This window comes from Onychostruthus taczanowskii, unplaced genomic scaffold (assembly GCF_017590055.1).
Source record: "Onychostruthus taczanowskii isolate IOZ18803 unplaced genomic scaffold, ASM1759005v1 scaffold9, whole genome shotgun sequence".
In the NCBI taxonomy this organism is placed as follows: Eukaryota; Metazoa; Chordata; class Aves; order Passeriformes; family Passeridae; genus Onychostruthus; species Onychostruthus taczanowskii.
In genome coordinates this window covers 10,391,963-10,409,467 of record NW_024506993.1, presented here as the reverse complement: position 1 = coordinate 10,409,467, position 17,505 = coordinate 10,391,963, and positions in this window count along the sequence as shown.

The following is a 17,505-nucleotide window of genomic DNA, read 5'->3' as shown; positions in this document are numbered from 1 at the left end:
GCAATGGTGGAAGTTTGTCTTTAATAATAGCTTACATTTCTCTCTCTATAAATCCAATTTCCTCAACCATCTTTGGAATCCACCTGTACTAGCTCAGTTGTACTTCAATGGAGATCTCAAAAGCCTTCTGCTCCCAAACAACGGCTTAAAATCCAGTGACAATTTTCCTACTTTTTTCCATCCAAAAGATAACTAGCTAGGAAGATGCCTGGATGGCAGTTTCACCACAACAGACCCCCAAGAGACCAGGACCAGGAGACTCAGCTCTGCCTTTGCTCCTGGATTTCTTGGCCCCTGGCAGGGCACACTCGGTGCTGGTGAGAGCTGCAGCCTGGTAGAGCATCACTCTCTGCAGAGCTCCCCAGCCCCTCCTCATGGTTAAAGGTGGCTGAATTCCTGAAGAGAAGCTTTGGCCCTCCACCTGTCTTCTGTTTGCAGTGCAGGAGCCAAATGAAAAGATCTATTTTTTTAATTTTTTTTCCCAGATAAATATAGGAAATGTTGTATATAATTAAAGCTGCACTCCACAGTCCTCTCTCCATCAATAACAAGGTCCAGCAAATTCCAGCTCCCTTCACAGTCCCCTCCTGAGTTTTCATTTTTCTCCTATATTTTCAGTATTTTTGCTATATATTTGCTTATAAATATTACCATTTAAGAAGGGAACAATTGAGGGATATCCACCTGAGGTCTGAAATTATATTTTTTTTATTATGAGTATTGGAGAAGGATGCACAAGGCATCAGCAGAATGTTGCAGCATGGGTTATAGATTGCTGCTCAGCAGTTGGTGGGCTGGCTATTTCTTTTAATTGCTGATACTGTATTTTCAGACAGTGCTGATCTTATGACAAATCTTTTTGGCTACTTTTCTGCAATTAAGCAATTTAGCTGATAGTTGAAAAAGTTTTTTCACAAAATAAATACTCCATTGTACACCTACACATGCCTGTACACATGTTGATATGCACACAAGTGTGCGCACATGCACAGAGACATGAAACTCTATTTCACAGCAGGTCTGACAGGGACATTTCCTTTCCCATAGTTCTAAATCTTTTCTTGTGCTATCGGAAGAACTCAGAATTTTGCTTTCCCAGACAATTCTTGTCCTTAGTAAGATATTTTACAGTTTTTTCTTTTAGTTCAAAAGCCCAATATCCAGTGAAAAGCTGTTTCAATGACAACTGTGTATGTGTGTTTGTGTCACTTTCAACCTCAATGTGCATGTCCCATTTTCAGCTCCTGAACTCTGAATAAACTGTGCTCACCTCCAAGAGTTACGGATTTAAGGAATATAGGTAATTGCACCATTACCCTTTTTATTTGGGTTTTTTTTTTTTTTTTCCTTCAGCCTGCTCTGTTAGTTTATCATACATGTGGTCTAATTAAAGTTTCCTGCAGGACATTTCATCCAGAATAAATAATGACGTTGCTCAGAAGGGCTTTAGTTACATTTTTTTTCCTTCCAACTGTGCTGAAAGGGAGGTTGCTGTCTAAAAAATCTGTGCCTGGGTGGAAGAGACAGTTTTATAATTGCATTTCCAGTCTTCTTTGTATTCTTTTGTGTTATATGCTTGTACAAGAAGAAACTGGACAGGCCTGTTGGATGGCAGCCAGGCAGAATTGTCAGAGAGAGACCAGATTGAAAATGAAATAGAAAGGGGGAAGAGAAATAAAAAATATCAGGATGATCTCTCAGAACAATGACTTAAGAAAGTGAAACTGGAGGAGAAAATAGCAATTTTGTTTTGTGTCAACTTCTGAGGTTTTAAAATTGTCTTTTACTTTCTGTTTGGTGGGTTTTTTTCTCCAGTTGTGACAGAGAAAGTCAAAGTATGGGGACGTGTTTCAGAAATGGAACTGGGACAAAACATTTGTTTTCTGACTAAGAGTCAAGCACTGAGAAATCTGAGTGCACTCTGAAGGAAGAGACTATATCCTGAAAGTTGAGGCTCTGGCAGTCTCAAGGTCATATTCCTACTCTGGATGAGATCAGCTTTCCTTGGTTTAGCATTCTATAAATTAATTAATTCATTAATTAATCAGTCAGTAAATACATATTCTCTGTTGCTGTGAAGCAAGCAGACACAGGATCAGCATACCCAAACCTGCAGACTGTGCCTTGACCTTCACGTGTCTGAGTGTGAAGGGCTCTTCTGATTTTTCTTCCACTTCTCATCTTCCCCAAGTCCCTGCAGGTTTCAATTTCTCAGGCTGATGTACTAGAGAGTTGGTAGCAAACAGGTTAGCTCTGCTTTGAGGAAAGGTGCTAAAGGTGACCTCCAAGAATCCCATCTAACCTGACTTCTTCTATGATTCTGTTTAAGCCAGCCATGAAAGCAACCATCTACAAGCACCAGCAGCTGTACTCTTTGTTCCAGAAAACCCACAAGTCATGGTCAGGCAGACTCTGTGACTGGTAAACAAAGGAAAAGAAAGAATAAAAGGGAGGCAAAAAAACTCTTTGAGCCTTGGGATGTGATTATTTGTGCAGGGGCAGATTGAGAACAACTGAAATGAAAGGAGGGAAGTAAATGCGGGCCTGTGAGAAGCTGAATGGTGAGCACGTCTCCTCCACACTTTCCTTGAAGGCACAGCGAGTGGATGCACTTTATTCATAATGACAATATGATGTGATTCATAGCAATTGCTTCTTCACAGTAAATTATTCTAAGATGCGTTGTTGTGCCACGTTGCAATGGCACAAATGAATGATGTTAAAATACTGAGCAGACAAAACGATAACACCTGTTACAGAGCCACTTATAAACCAGAGTGCACGGAGGCATTTGTACCTGTCTCTATCACACATTGTGAGCTACACATCTTAGGATGGTTTATGAAGGAGAAGGCAATTTCTGCTATTCTGTATTAAAACATTTCTCAGAATTCCCTTAATTTACAGACATCCTCTCTCTGTTTACTTGACATCAGCTCCTGCTCTCTGCCAGGCAGCATAGGAGAGAGTTCACAACTGGCTCAGCACTCAGATTTCCTACCCAGATCAGGTCTGGGAGGAACAGGGTAACAATATCTCCACATGTACATTAAATCCTGCCCTGTGGTAGCACACAATTGCCCAGACTGAAGAGGAGCAGGGAGCTGTGCCCTCTCCCAGTGCACCCATGTGGGGCAGCCGGGGCTGTGAACTGGCACAAGCAGTCAGGGCAGTGCCCCGTCAGCATGGTGATGTCCTGAATTTCCACGGATTTGCACACGTGCTCAGCACCTGTGTGGGAGGCAGGCAGGTCAATGCCTTTGTGCCTCTGCCTCTAAAAACTTCATGCAATGACTCATTGAGCAAGTGAGGAGTGGGGATGCCTTTTGCCATCCCTGGGTAGGGCACTGTACCTTCTGCTAGCTGTCACCAACAGAGTATGAAAACAATGATGTGATTCAGAGCAGAGCAGCCAGGACTCAGCCTATGATGGCATGTGGCTTTCCTTGAGGGATTGACACCAGCTCCCTGGCCCCTGACATCCACATAGAGCTGTGGGGAGGTTCTCTCTGAGCCCTGGATTCACAGAGATGGGCAGGGCACAGAGCTGTCCCAGGAGAGGAAATGCAGGATGATCCCCTTATACTCTAGTGGGAACATCCACCTCCAACAGCAAGGCCAAGAACACAGTCAGATTCTTTTTTATTTTCTTTTTTTCAGGGATGGGGGAGAGATAGAACAGCTTTCCTCTGATTCCTAAGGAAACTGGTTCATTGCTCACCAGATATCTCCTGTCAGATGTCTCCCATGGAAATGGAGCCCTAGCCCAGCCAGCTGTACTGGGGTTTTTGTTTCAGTTTCTAGCCTTGCAAGTGAGACACTAAGCTTCATTCCTTCTTTTAATTTTCTCCTCCTTCTTCTTTTTCCTTGATGCAGTGTGCTGTGTTCATTAAGATGCTACCTACAGGATTCTCTCCTAATGCTCCCAAGTGCCTCTTCCATCCAGAGGCAGCTGGCAAAATTGTTCCTCTAAGCACCAGACACTTAATGAACAATGAGATGAACTCTCCAGTTTCTTTGCCTTCTCTCTCATTTGTCCTCTTTCGTGCTGTCTGCTGCAGTAAGAAGGTGTGTACCAAGGTCTTGACCAAACGCTTTGAGCTGCAATCATCTTGGGATACCCAAGCGAGCTAATTACCAGCTTTGTTTCTCTCTCCCTTGCCCCCTCTTCCCTCTGATGACAGGGGTTGAAGTGGATGCTCAGCCCAGACAGAAATGCCCACATTTCCCTCTCTCTCTCCCTGCTAAGGGGTCCCCTGTGAGATACTCTGTGCCCTTTGATGGCAGTGCTGATGTCTCTGCTCTTAACTAGCCTGGTCCCTCTGGGAAACCCTGAGGAAGTAATTTGGCTCCCACAAAACTCTGAAGTTCAGGTTGTTTCAGGAAGGTTTGTCAGCATGGAGACAAACAGCAGAGGCTCTGGTTCAGGTACTTGACTTTGCCACTGAAAAAGACAAGGCAAGAAGCTTTTAAAAGCCCCAAATTGCTGCGCTGTGTCCCAGCTCTGTCTGCTTTCCACAGCTGGAGCTACATCCATGCAGAGCCATGCCATGAGAGGGTAGGGGACCAGTGCAGGAGGGCAGGGGAAATGCATATACCATTTGTAATACCAATGCATACCAAAAGAGGCAACCACTGCCTCTTTTATTGTGATAATTTCTGCTTTAAGATACAGACATTGCTGTTTATCATCAAACCTCTCCCACTTTCCCAATTACCAGTGGGCAGTGAGGGGTTCCTCATTGTTATGGAAGGTGAAGGATAATTAATTCCCTAATTAGCTGGGATGGTTGCTGCCTGAGGGATTCCCATCCTGTTCAGCATCACCCATTGTTGGTTTGATCACTGTGGAGCAGGAGGATGAGGTGTAGCTCAGACCTGGGCAGCTGAAGGAAGTGCCCAGGGAAGGCAATGAGTCCCTGATGGGCACTCCTGTGGGGGCTGAGCAAGGCCTCAAGAGGCTTTTGCCCTAGGAGGAAAGGGGATCTCCTCAGATCAATGCTGAATGAGGCTGTGGAAGCAGGGAACAAAAAAAGGCAGGAGAAACCAGGCTTCCAGTGAGAGCTGAGAAGGTGCAGTCTGGCCAGTACAAGAGTGGTGAACAGCCCTGGAACTTTCTTGTGGCTGTTTCTGCATATCTTAAATATCATATAACCATGAGCAATTGCAGCTCCTTCCCACCCATGGGCCACTGCTGGGTACCAGTTTGCAACAGCTCGTGTGGGGTTGGTGTTCACATCACAACGACCAGAAAGTCCTGGTGCAGCTCCTCCAGCATCACTTCTGAGCCAGATACGCTGTATGCAAGTTCTGCAGCCTCCAAAATCTTTGGCTGTTTCCAAAGGTGTAGCAAACCTGCTTTGTGACCTGGACAGTGAGGCCTTTAGCACACATTTCAGCTTCATTGCAGACACTTCCTACAAGGCTGGATTAGAGGCCAGGTCCAGCTCTGTCATCCAGCCAGCTAAGACCCTGTTTGACAACATGTTCTGACTCTTCCTTTTTTACCTGCACATCCCTGTACAGCAGTGTAAAGCCAGTTAAACCAAACCCCTGAGATGTTTAAAGCTCTGTACAAATATTTGCTAATCAGTCCTCAAAAATCCCTTGTCTGTACTGAACAAGTAACTGTTGCTGGGCCTGGTTCAGTCTTAGAGTGCATCACAGCCTCACTGGTCCCAGGCAGGAGCTGGTCAAACAGGAGCAAGCACACAAAAGCACCAGCTCAGAGAAGAAAGGCTTTCCAGCATCTACCCAACCACTTCCACCACCTAAAATAGCTGTTGGCACAGTGCTGCTTTTGACTTATGTCAAAATTATGCCTAAGACTGTTTTGCCCCAGGCAAATTACCATGGAATCCAGCATCCAAAGTGCCTTTTCCAGATTTGTTAGAAACCTGACTCTTTCCTCTCTTAACTTTGCCACAGCCACCACCTGACTTTGGTTCCTTGGATTCCAGATATCTCCCTTACTTCTCTGGATTTTGACTGTGCCCTTACCTTGCCCTTTGGATTGGCACATCTCTGTTTCCTTGGATTATACCCAGAGGAGCTGATTCCTGTCTTAGTCCGCCTCACTCTACTCCTTGGATCTATAATTCAGTCCAGCCTACCCAAGCTCATTTTTGCAAGGCATTTCCTTGTATTTCTTTAGCACCTCAGCCATGCCATGAAACTGAAGTGTTTGGACAGGCTCCTGGGACCCTGTGATCCCTTCTCAGGAGGTGCCTGATGGCTGTGGTGGTTCCCCAGGCTCAGCTGGGGAGGAATGGACTTACAGCCCCCCTCCTTATCCACTACATTCATTGCCCTGGACACATTTGAGACGTGTTTTCTGAGAAAGCTCAAACTCTTTTTTTTACCTTTTGCACTGAAGATTCACATATCCTTAAGTCAGTGCCCTGGATCTGCTCCTGTGTTCCTGCTGTGGTAGGTCTGCTTTTACCATCATTGTCTCTTCCCCCATGTGGCTGCTCCCCTCCATGTGGCTGCAGTCCCACAGCATAGTCCCTGCTGGAGGGAATCTTGTGTGTTGACAAGTGTGCATTTGCAGACTCTTCAGTCCCAGTAGGCTGGGCTGTGTGTACTGAGAGGAGGACTGAGGGAGATTTCAATGCCAGACTAAGGTAAACAGCACAGCCCTTGACTTCTGCATGATCTCTCTGCAGCAGTGCACTTTATACACAGATCCTTTTGGACTCTGCATTAGAAATGCTTATTGATGCCAGCTGTATCAACAGATGGGTTCCTCATCTGCAGTATTTTGTATAGCCTGCAGTCTTTAGGCTTGCCTTCATGGACCAGAGATCATTAGCAGTAAGAATCCTTCAAATGTTGACTTGGCTAATTTGTCTGTCAATGGGGTCTGTGTTGCAATTTAATATGAAGCTGAGAATATAAAAGTGAGTTGCATTATGCCACAGGAATGGCCTTGTAGCTGGTTCTGCAAGAAGGAGTTTTGCTGTTCAGAACAACGGAGGCTCACTAGGCCACCAAGCTCTGGCTGAAGCCAGGACAGTACCCCATGCTCTCCTGAGAGGCTGGCTGTATTCAAAGTTTAGAAAATCACTTGTTGGTTGGCTGCTCCCTTGCTACACAAAAGCTGGGCTGGGAGAAATTATCAGGATCTGAAGGAAACTCATGGGTCTCTTGTGTCTGAACACCAGACACTCCTTTCTCTGCAGAAAATGAAGGTGGCCATGAGCACTGGCCAAGAACAATTTGCATCAGTGGGTGTTGCAGCTTTGGTTCAGCATTTTATCTCATTTACTCAGCTTCCAGCGGAGCTAGGCAAGGACTGCAAAAAAAGAACAGGAAAACAAATCTCCCCTCCAGCATCTGCTCATATGCAGAAGGAAATTCACTTTATGCTTCTCTGTTGCTGAAAGCTCAGAGCGAAAGAGCAGTGGTGCTGCTGGCTTGGCCATCTGTCTGGGGCTGGGAACTGAGGGTGCTCCCCAGTCCTCCCACAGCTTTCTTGCTTTGCCTCAAATTAAAGAAATAAACTATTTTTTTCTCAGCTTTTAACCTGTAAAATGGGAATAATAGTCCTCTGTCCCCCAGGAATACTTTCCTGCAGCCAGCATGGGACTGCTTTCCTGGTACTCCCAAATAAATGCTGCTAAATGTGCCCAGCCATCCTGGCATGAGGAGAGGCACTTCTGCCAAGGTCACCTCACTCAGTGCCTGCTGAGACAAGTGCTAGGATGTGGCTCTGTTGTTTGTAAACTATTTTTCCATGCAGTCCACAGACCTGCTGAAACTGAAGCAATCAAGATGTCCAGCAAAAGCATGACAAGTAATTTACCACCCTGGCTACTTGCATGTTAAAAAAAACCAAAACAAAACAAGGCTCATTTCTTGGCATTCGCTTTAAGGTTTCTTGAACTATAACTAATTTTTCTGGCCTTTCTTCCTGTATTATTTTCTACTGCTTCTCCTGATATCATTTGTATTATTATGTAAAATAAATAAGTGCATGAAATTGAGTAAAGATATAATGGAAAAGGGCTTGTTGCAGGAGTTCCCCCTTGAAGCCTCCATTTCCTCCTACAGACTCCACATAAAAGCCTCTTGAGGAAGATAATAGAATAACAAGCCAGGCTACTGAAGTGGGGAACAATCAGGAATCAAGTAAGATGGAAAGTGGAAAAAATAGTAATAATAAAAACAAGAATGAAAATGATATTTCAACAGTATTGGTGCTGAACAGATCACAGGTTTTAAGCCAGAAGTGTGGTTTTCAAATGATAATAAAAATAATTAACTTCAAGGCTCTTCCTTATTCTTCCACCCTTTGCTCCCACCTACAGAATCTCACAGGATTCTTTGACAAAAAAGGAAGTTTTATCATGTTGTTTTTATTCTCAGCAGTTTCAAGGCCTGGGCTGTGGATTTCATGAATGGGTGCTTAGTTTGGCTGAGGACAAGGCTCTATGGGGATCCTTCTTTCCCTCCATTTTCTTCACAAAGGCTTGTTGAAAAAATCTATATTTTGAAATATGACCCTTTCGTTCATGCAATGCAGCACAGTAATTCCCAGATCTCTACCTCTTTTTCTTTGATACCAGGGAAGAGGATGGGCTTGGTACAGCTTTGTTCTTGACCAGAAGAAGAGAAGTGTTTTTTTTATAAGGATTATTCATTTCAAATAGACCAGCCTGTTTAATCCTCCCCTTTGTGTCTGCCACAAGTCCTACCCACCAGGGCCAACTGGGAAACACATTTCACAGGGACTTGCTATTAGCATCTCTCTCGTGGGGTGCTGGGGCCTTGCACAGCAGCCAGGATCACTCATGGCAGATGTGAAGGATCAAGGCTCTCAGACACAGTGCAGCAGTGGGATTTTGAGGGAAAACCTTTAAAGGAGAGCTTTCAGAAGTAGCACAGTCCCCTCTTCTCTGCTGTTGGAATGTGTGTTCAAAGCAGGAAGACTGAGGTCTACATTTTTGGATTAATCATTTTTTGGGCTTAAAATCAGTGAATTTGAAGGACAGGCAATAACTGGCATGGCTTGGTTCTATTATTGCTGTGCTTTGGCCCAAGAAGTGAGCCAGTAATCCATCTCTTGGGAACAGTTTCTTTTGGAGGTTTTGACAATGGAGTCAGGTGTTTCTTTGACAAGCAAAGAAACATTTCTTTACAAAGTGTGGCTGAAATCATGGTTCCCAGAATGTGGCCAGCATTGAGAAGCTTCCTTACTTACAGTTCCCCAAACTGCCTTTTACAGAAAGTCCAATGCCTAAAAACCTTTGCTCTTTCACACCCCACATGGCATCCACTCACTTTTTGGTATTCTGCCTAACAGGCCCCACTGTCAAGTCTCTCACCAAGGCTCTGCAAGCTCAGTTGGTCTCCCAAGAAATGTCTCAGTCAGGTGTGACTTGTGCCAGGTCATACCTTTAGTCAGTGTCCTCTGCAGTTTCGGGTCTCTTGCTCCTCCTGATTGCTCATAACTATGCTAGAATTTTAAGCAAGATCTCTGGTGACACATCTACTGGCACTCACCTTTGAACACGACATGCAATGACTCAGCTAAGTGTTGCAGCACAAAGCCAGCTTGTTGATTTGAAAAAATAAATTATGAATAGCTTGGTTTTCTTAAAATATGAGATCTGCTTTTGTTGTGCTCCCTAATGCATCAGTGCCCTAGCAAGGAGCAGCGTTACTGATGTGTGAGCAGGAGTCTGTGTGGTGCACGTGGCCCTTGGAGTCGGGGGGATCGATTCCCTACCTGGGAAGAGAATGCCTTGTTATAAAGGGCAGGCTCTGAGAGGGATGGGGAGGGGAGGGAGAGGAGGGTGGAAGGGGGAGTTATCTGCTTCCTTCCCACTGGCTGAGCTCAGCAGAGCATGTCCAGGGAGCGGAGCTGGGCTTTCACAGCTCACAGCGAGCACCGCGCAGCCCGGCTGCTCCCAGCGCGCCCAGGTGGAGCTGCTGATCTGTGAATTCCCCCACCTCAGTGCTCCCAGACAGCCTTTTCCACCACCGAGGTTCTTTCTGCAGAACCTTCAGCGCCGTGCCATTGAGGCAATGCACCTAAGCATGGGACAGAGCAGGGGACTCATCCTCTTGGCCGCCTTAGTGGGTCAAACACAGTGAGACTGAGAGGGGAAGGAGATCTTGGTGACCCAGACGTGGGGCTATTTACCTATCCAGACTTCTCAGGGCTCCCTTCCACTGATAAAACTAAAAAAAGAACAGTAAAATTTGATAATGCATTTGATTTTCTCACTCAGCTGAGCTCACAATCAGCATAGGCTGCCAGTTCCTTGTTACAGAAAAATACCCAGCTGGCTTGGCCCTATTTACACCATCATACATGTTTGGCACAGCTGGAGGATGGCTGTGTCACCCTCAAAACAAATTTTTTTGGCATGACCCTTGAATGCTTTTGCTTGGTATTTTGCCTTTAAAACAGAGAGAGGATTAAAAAAAAAAAAAAAAGTACTTTTCCCTGGGGTGCCATCAGATGCTAATAAAATCTTTAATTAATTCAGATTCGGATGGGCTCACATTTCTCTCGCTAGCTTACAACTTCAATCAAGTTTTTTTCTTTTTGTGACGCTGCTTTCATGCCACTTTTCACTGCATTTCTGCTTTATCTGGAATTGTGCTATACGGGCATATTAGCAGGAAAGGCTGGGATAAAAGGGGACTAGGATAAGAGAAATCATTAGCACAGGATGTATTTTCTGGGGTTTTTCGGAAGAAACATTTTTCAGAAGAAAACCCAAAAGGTCCTATTGCTGTTATGAATCCCATAGGAACTCTTTAATACAGACAATTTGCCTGATTGGGCTGCACTGGTCTTAAGCATTAGAGAGAGACAAATCACTCTTAAGAAACATTAAATCAAATAAAATAGAGAGAAAACTTGATAATGTGAAATGAATTCTGCAAAATTAAAACATCTGCCGAATGTTCACTTCATAATAAAGCGATAATCTCTCTGAAATGGAGCCTGTCTCATTACCAGTTTAACAACTGGTGTGGATGGTGTGATCTAATACTGGTTAACTGAAAAGAAGTAAGTGATACATATTCTTTACTGGCCCCAGCAAGAAAGAAAAGCCTCTCTCTGCCATGCTGTCAGTCCTTCCAGGGTCAATCTTCCCATTCATGTGCCATCCTGTGGATGAAAGATTTACTATACAGGACACAGAAACTGTTCTAACACTGAAAGGGAAGCATTTCAGACACCTTTTTCCAAAGATAAGTAGAGGAGTTTCTCTGGGAGCTAATAGTGTAAAGATGGAGGCAGGGAATAGATGCATTCCAGCCCAGGGAGAGGCTGCACAACGAAAGACCACATTCCCAGTGCTCCCACCCCAGCTGTGCTGGCCAGAGGCTCCCTGGGTGCTATGGGCAGAACAGGCTGATGACCAGGGTGGACACTGCGTGCAGGGTGAAGGAGGGCACCTAGGAAGGGCTGATTTCATTCACAGACTTTCATGTCATTTCCTGCTTCAGCACCTTGCTGGAACATTCTTGGAGGATAACCTGACCTGGAGTCTCTTCTTCTACTCTTAAATGGATGATCAGTAAGCCCAGGAAGGAAATAGAAAACAAGTGGTTGAATTTCCTTAAAAAATACATGTAGCCATGCTTGGCAGGCAGGGATTGAATTCAGTGCTCAGGAGACTGAGCAGCATTTCCAGCTGCTTCCCTCCCATGGCACTGCCTGCCCCCTGCCCCTGAGCTGCCCTGCCCCTGGGATGCTGCAGGGGACTGCAGTCTTTCTTCCAGGCTCTGGACACAACTTCTGCATGGAATAGAGGGGTTCAGTTGCAGGAGAAATGCCATTCTCCCCTGATGCTTTTGGGATGATGCCTCTGAATGCACTTTCACCTGATTTGCTGTGGATGACCACGAGGTGATCTACCCTGCTCGTGTCTTGCAGTCTTGCTGCAGAATACAGAGCATTGCCTGCTGCATAAACAAAGTGCCATGGTCTGGGGCAATATTGTAATTGAATAGATATAACAGATTATTATCCATTTGATGTGCAGCACGGAGCTGCAGCACTCCCTATCCTATTCCAGCAGAGTGAGGCCAGGGACTCTCTCTAAAGCATCCATACAAGCAGGAAATGTAAGCAAAAGGCTCTCAAAATAGTAATAATAACACAACATATCTCTAGGGCTGACAAGTGTGTTGAGTGCTGCAGTTTCACCCGTAATCTGTCATAAAATCAGACAGTTCTATCAATGGGGAAATAAACAGTCGGGATAATAAAAGGTGAGTGCTGAATAGCAGCCCTTCAGCTCCCTCCAGGCTTTATTAGGATAATTGATTTTGGAACATTAATAAGGATATTGATTAGCTTTAAGGAATTGAAACTCAGGCGTGAGGGAGGGAGCTGGGGAGGAGGGAGCTGCTGCTCTTGGCCACAGACCCGTGGTGGATCAGCAGCCCTGGCATGAAGAGCTGATCAGCTGTGCCAAAGGATTAGCTTTTATCTTTGACATGAATTAGGACAGAGATCCTGCAAGTGTGCCACCCACATCATGAGGACCTGAGAAATTACAGAGCAAGAGTGCTTCCAACACCACGAGGCGTTGTCTTATTAGTGGGACCCTCAGAGGCAATTTCCATCTCATGATTCAGCACTCAGCAGAGCCCCGGCTCAGCCACCGCGGGGCTGGGGGCAAGGAGAGTCAAGCAGGAGGTTTGTGTGGAGGAGGCTCCCATGCAGCAAGGAACTGATTAGATCAGGAGAGTAATCAGCTCCCTGAACTTGCAAAGTGAGGTTTCACTGATCAGTGAATTTCCAGGCTGAAAGAGAACTCTCATAAATATGGAATTTCACTTTCTTTCTTTTCAAGATCAAGTGGTTCGCGTGATTATTTTTTTTCCTTGCGAAGTTAAAGCCCTGACTTTCTGATACATTATAGAAGAAGGAGATTGTTTCCAGCCATTGAGTGAACAAAGTCATGGGCATCATGTTCACTCTCCCAGTAAAATAATAGCCTTGAGAAATGCTACAGCATGTGGCAAAATCAGAGCGAGCTTGCATTTTACATTCTGTTGTGATTTAACAGAAGTGTCAGGTCGCTTCTCAGGCTCTTGTTTGGATTGATTTAAAGATGAACCCGGGCCTGAACATGGCTGCTGGCCAGGTTGCCTGTATCATATCTTGAACTTGCAAATTGTTACATTAAAGACCCTACAAACACATATGCACATGTTTAAAGCAGTTTCATACCACTGAAGAAAATGTGGAATTAAATAAATTCAGAGATAGAAGGTGCCAGGACCACCTTTGTTTCCCAAAATTTTCTAAACCTGTGTGCACACCAGAATTTGAACACTTTCTTTGATGGGTCTCCTGAGACTGCAAGATACTAATTTTTGAGTGTGAACCTTTCAGTAGTTTCTTATTGATGCAAAGGTAATTTACGTGGTCCCCCTGGAGCAACCAATGACCTCAACAGAATCCTACCAGAGAAAAAAAGATCTCTCATTAATCTCAGGTATATCTGGACCCAAGAGCTTGTTAGGAAATGCCTAACAAATTATGAAATGCAAAGACAGCAAAGAACTGCAGCCAAAGGTGCCTGTTTCTGAATTAAAATATTGCATTTTCACCTTTTAGCCAATCTTCTCACCACCTGGGATGAACAGATCAAAGTTAATGAGAGTTATGCTCCAGCTTCAGTCTTTTGAGGAGTTATTTAAGGACTTTCAGCATTTCCTCCCAGAGCTCCACCTTCAATACCCAGCACAGCTGCGGGTGACCCTCGTGCTCTCTCACCATTCACAAGGAGTGAGATCTGAGGCTTTTCCTTGCTCCACCGTTCCCTTTATGCCCCAGGGATGAGGGAGATGCTTTTGTCCTGCTGCTGCATGTGGGCACGGAGAGCATCACTGGGGCAGGAGGGGCTCGTGGCTTGTGGCTTGGCTGCTTTGTCTGTGCTTCTGAACGGCAGTCACGTCCAGGCAGCGCGCACAGCCAGTGACTGATGTCCACGGTTCTTTCTTCCCTCCCTCAGCTTGTCTTGTACCTCGGTCCCCAAAAGTAGATAGGGAGTAGAATATGTGGAAGAATGAGGCCATGGATAAAGATTATAATAGACAGGTAATTACAATAAAGAAAGAATTATTAGATAACTGGATAGATAACCGGATGGATAGATGTGGAGAGAGATCTGATAGGGTTTTTTTCTCTTTTGCAAAGCCCTAAAATAAAGGAACTCTTGCACATACATAAATCATCTAGCTCTGGGATAGGAGCAAAGACAAGTTCCCATAGCAACAAGATCTATGCTGTAAAGCTGCGCTGCCCTTTGTTATGTATCATTGTGATATTTCTCTCAGACATGTCATTGGCAATTACCCACAGAAGGAGAGCTCAAATTGTGCAGGGGCCCAGCAGATCCACCTTACATTATTTTTCTGTAATTAATGAGATTATTGAATTTCCACACTAATAAAGCATGGCAAGGACTCTGAAAACAACTCCTCTCTGAGGCAATTCCGGGTGATTCCTCAGTGCAGCACCCCCACCCTGCACACACACCTCTGCACAGACCTTGGTGCGGGAGAAAAAGGAGAGCAGGAGCCTTCTGTAGAGCTCTCCTGCTCTGCTGTGAGTCAGCCCGAGCAGCATTGACGTTTCTGTGTTGCCAGGAGGTGAAACCCTGTGTAAATGTTCCTAAAAGCAGTTTTCAAGCTATTCATCTTTGATAACATTGTTTCTTTATGAATGCTTGAGCTTCACTTAGCTGCCTATGCATCACTTTCTGACAGGTCTCCATCTATTCTGCTGCTGCCTGCATGCAGAAAGCTCTCTTCCAGACAAAGAAGAGGCACTTGGATCCCCTCTGAAGCTTGTTTTCCTGAAGTTTCCTTTCCAGAGGGCCCTATCCTGCCCTGGGTGCCAGCAGGCTGTCCCCTCATGCAGTGGGGCAGGGAAGGAGCAGGATGTGACAGCAGTGCCTGGCTGTGCTGCACTGGGAGAGCCAGCTCAGGTCCTGCATAAAGCAGGATGTCACCTGTGCGCTGAGCCGCAATGATGCTGTGCTTGCTGTTCAGCTCTTGAGGGACAGGGCTTCCCCACCATCTCTCCTCCTCCCCAGCCTTTCTCTGCTCCTTTCTTTTGCCTTTAATTATTTTTTAATATCCGAGGAGAAAGAAATATGTGGCAGAAGATAATTTTAGAGTGAGTACCCAGGAGAGGACTCTCAGGGAAAAAACCACAGGGGGGTCTGGTTCCTTTGTAATTGAGTGCACAGAGAAGGATGACCTTTGCCTTGTCATGCCTCCTCTGGAAAGAGGGGTCAGAATCCCCACGGGGCCAGCAGACCAACCCTGCATCCACTTGTAAACACTTTAAGATCTTCTAATGCTACATTGACAGATAGCGAGATGAAACGCAGAGGACTTGTGCCAGCATATTGGAGAGTATTGAAGAGTCATTACCTCATTTTGCAGCTGGTTTTTCTGCAGTAATGCCTTTGTGGGTCTTTTAGAGATGCTTCCTGCTATTCATCTCCTTCAAAGGTTTCCAACGTGCATCTGCCTTCTCGGCTCCTGGAAGCATTTTGAAATTCTCCCACGACATGTGCTTTTGGAGGCAGAACGTTGCTAGGATCACTGAAAAGTCTTTTCCTTGTCTGCTCCCTTCCTTGCAATAACAATAATTTATTGGGAAGGTGTTTGCCAGGCCCTCAGTCTCATGTGGGAGATGCAGGGAGATGAGGCCCCAAGGACTTGACATTCTCCACAGACAGCAGCAGTTCAGGCAGAAAGTGCAATGGACAGCTGGGGGATGATCCGTCTTGGAGCACAACAACTTATCTTCCCAAACTGAGCCTGCTGTGGCACTTCCCCACTGCTCTCTCTCCACATGAGTTACTTGACTGTGCTGGGCTCTCAGAGTGCAGTTTCACACACAAATATTTTGCCTGTTTGCCTGTGGAGCATTTCCTTCCCCAAAATGTCCTCGACTTTGTCCTCACAGAGCACTGTGGGGCCGAGCAACACAGCCAGTGTGCCCTGATCCTGCTCCTCATTCCAGCACTGCCCTTTTGAGCAAACATTTTTCTCCTCCTGCCTTTGCAGCTCTTCTTGAAGAGAAAACCCAGATTTTTTTTATTTTTTTTAAAGTGCTCTGAGCTCTAACAGAGAAAAGCCCTGAAATGGCATTTACACTCACCTTTTATTTCACTAGCCTAATTTCTCTCCTTCTTCTGTTCAGGTTTCTTTCTACCTACTCACTTACCCACCTGTTGAGACTGTCTAATCTCTCCATGGCAATTCTCTCCATCTTTCCAAGCCCAAAGTGGTTATGTTCTCACGTTCAAATGTGTTCTCTGTTCGAACTCAATTGCAAACCTGTCATTATTTCTCACAAGTTTTCCAGGTCCCTGTACTCCTGATAATGATCAGATAAATATCTATGCTCAACATCTCACCATTCCTCTTGATGCAGCTTGCCAACTAATTGAAGAGCATCCTGTTTCCATGTGAGTGTATATTGAACATTTCAGTGAGTAACAGCCAGGAGCAGGCTGCTGTATCTACAGTTTGGCTAAACCTCCTTGTCCTGATTTACTGGCAAGTGTCAGGATTAGAAGAACCTATGCTACTTTCTTTAAATCTGAAAGCAAGTGTCAAAATGTGCTGCTGAAGAGCTGCATAATGTTGAATTTCTGCTGATATGACACAATATCCTGGAAAATTGCATAAAACATCTTAGAAACACAGAGTACAGCTTCCATTCACAGGGAACACCATCATGATGAATTGGCAAGTCATACCCTTCAGTTCACTGAAAGCAGATCTTCTTAAGGCTTCTCTCTAATTTCTAAGATCCATTGTTAACTTGCCCCATGCACATGCCTTTGTCAAACATGAGCACAAACAGCCCTGCTTGCAGACCCTCAGGAAATGCTGCCTGACCATGGAATACATTTCCCTGAGCATCTTGCTGCAATTCTTGGCTTAAGACATTTGTGTGAGGAGGAAACTGTACAGCAAGAAGAGTTTAGAGCTTGACTATTGATTCAAGGCAGGTTAAGTATCAAACACATCCCAAAAAGAAAAATGAGACCACTAGTTTCCCCAGCCTACAATGAAATCTACTTCCTAAACTCTGAGAGAGAGATGTAGTTCAGCACTAAGGATCACTGAGGAATTCTGATACTTCAGAAATAGTTTTTGTGTTCATTACGTTCCCCACATTTGAGGCCTGGGAGGGGAGCATGATATGCTGGGCTTGGAGAGGGCAGCAGCCTCATGGGCTGTGGCACAGCCTCCCTGCCCCGCTCTGCCTCTGCCAAGGGAAGGGAGGAGATGCTCTGCAGCTTGCTTTGCTGCTGCCTTCACGTTCAGCCCAAGGGATCTGCTGTCAGTCTTGGGAATGCTCTGCACACCCAGCAGCAGCGTGCTCAGGCTGCCCAAAGTGCTCCTCCTCAGCACAGAAATCCTCAGAGCCCAGCAGAATGTCTACATTAGCTGATGGCTTTCCATTACATCCCAATTTTTGAATAATGTGCAACA